The following is a 2,333-nucleotide window of genomic DNA, read 5'->3' as shown; positions in this document are numbered from 1 at the left end:
ACATATGGGAGCCAGTGACGCTGCGCCCTCTACAGCTAAGATGGTGAACAACAGCTTGACCTGGAGCTGGGCTGCCGTGGGTCGCCGGTGATGGCTTAGGCTGCAGTGGGGCTGGCTGGCAGGGGGCGTGAGCTTTCGTGAGCCACCTTGAGCGGCCGTCTAATGGCCGGCGAGCGACTGCCTCACCCGGGAAGAGCGCAATAATGGTGCCAACATGGGCCAGTGAAGCGATGTCCTCCACAACTAGACTGAAGAACAAAAAGACAGTAACTTGTCTGTTCCCCTTCCCCAATTCCCCAACACTGTTCCCCGCCCCAAATTTTCCAATAAAATCTTAAAAAAAAAAAAGAAACAATATCTTTAGTATTTGCCTAGTCATATGTGTGCAAAGAAATGTGTACAAAAATGCTCACTATAGTTGTGGCAAAACAATGAAATTAAATATCTTCGGTAGAGAAATGTATAGATACAATTTTATATCCATAGAATAGAATGAAGCATAGTTCTATGTATTAAGATGGATGGATCTAAACAATGTTGAGCAAAATGTTGCCCAATTTTTGCTAGATCAAAGTCATTTCATGGTTAAATTCTTTAGTGAGTGACTGGAGTACTTGCTAATCAAAGAGATTCAAATGCCTTTTTTTTTTTAAACTTTATTGGGGAACAGTGCGTTTCTCCAGGACTCATCAGCTCCAAGTCAAGTAGTTGTTTTTTTCAATCTAATTGTGGAGGGCACAGCCCGCTAGCCCATTTGGGAATTGAACCGGCATCCTTTGTTTTATGAGCCCATGCTCTAACCACCTGAGCCAACCGGTCGCCCCTCAAATGCTTTTTATGTCACACTTTATAGTCAACACAACTGATGTTGTCTTACAATAATATAGAAGTCTCACTGTTATTCCCACCCAAAAGAATTTATCCCTCTTTCCTATTGGTCTCAATTTCTCTTGAAAAGGACTTTTGCATCTGTGGAAACTTTTAGGGGTCTTCTCAGCTGAGACCCTAGAGCTCTGTAGCATAAAGCTTAGAACAGATCACTTATGTATTGAAAAATGTCAAGAGCCGACATAGACAAATAAGTTTTAAAACAACTTTAGTCTAGATCCCTCAGAGCAATTGATTTCAAACAGGATAGATTCTGATGGAATCACTTTGCTTCAAAATATAATTCCAAGAAACTGAATGCAATCATTGTGCAAGATGGGCAAAAAATGCACACTCAACTTGGAGGAGAGTTTAAGAAATGAATGATTTACCAATAGGTGGGCAGAGCTTCCAGAAACCACAATAGAGAAAGCAGTATGCGGAAGAAAGCCTGTTGCTACAGTCCCCACAAGTCAGCCTCCTGGGGCCACAGCACAGGATAAGGCAAGCAGTTCACTTTCCAATAATATTATTCCCATTATTTATTGTAATTAATTTTTCCATTATAGTTTCCTCTGAATAGATACTATAACCAAGGAAGAAGAGGAGGATGAAGACTATTTTGCCTTTACAGAAAGAATGACAGCAGAAAATGGAGGTTAGGAAATGTCTGTCAAACTAATTTTTCCATAAAGACTCCCAAGGATCTTTTTTAGTTTACCTAAGTAATCGAGCATTATATTAGTTTATTATTGCTGCTGTAACACATTATCACAAGCTTAGACAAGTTTATTCTATTATAGTTCTAGTAGTCAGACTACAAAATGAGTCTTCAGGGGGTAAAATGTGTATGTTAGCAGAGCTGGTTTCTTCTGAATTCTCCACGGAAAAATCCGTCCCTTGTGTCTTGCAGCTTCTAGAGGCTGCAGCATTTTTGTGCCAGGTAGAGTTAGGGTTGCAATACATTCAAAAGAGAAAGGATCCATTTTAACAAGGTCTCAGATGTCTACCCTGAAAAAATGGAAGTAAGCAAAGAAGGATTGATTATTAAATAATAACCTTGCCTGTGTATTTATAGATATTACCAAAGTACCATTCATCCTACTGAGTTGTATTGGGTTGTTGGAAAAGTCATGATGTATTTTTTTCTATGTTTTCTATGCAAAAATGCATCATGACTTTTCCAACAACCCAATAGAATAAATGAATGTGGTGGGTTTTTTTTAACTAAGACCTCTCCCTGCCCTCATAGAGAGGCAGTGTACCCTGTGAAAGCATTCTTGAGGAGAATTTTTGGAATAACCATCAATGTTATAACATTCAGTTCTCTTAAAATAATTCATCAATGGACACAACTTGTAAAGAGTTTGAAAATTGATTTGATTCCAGGTGCTAGAGGGATCAGCATTTTAAGGGAAAAAATAATAATAATTAGGTGTAGGATCAACGTCTAGATTTTTCTGTTT

This window comes from Hipposideros armiger, unplaced genomic scaffold, assembly GCF_001890085.2.
Source record: "Hipposideros armiger isolate ML-2016 unplaced genomic scaffold, ASM189008v1 scaffold_349, whole genome shotgun sequence".
NCBI classification, from domain to species: Eukaryota; Metazoa; Chordata; class Mammalia; order Chiroptera; family Hipposideridae; genus Hipposideros; species Hipposideros armiger.
Note: the sequence above shows the minus strand (reverse complement) of the source record.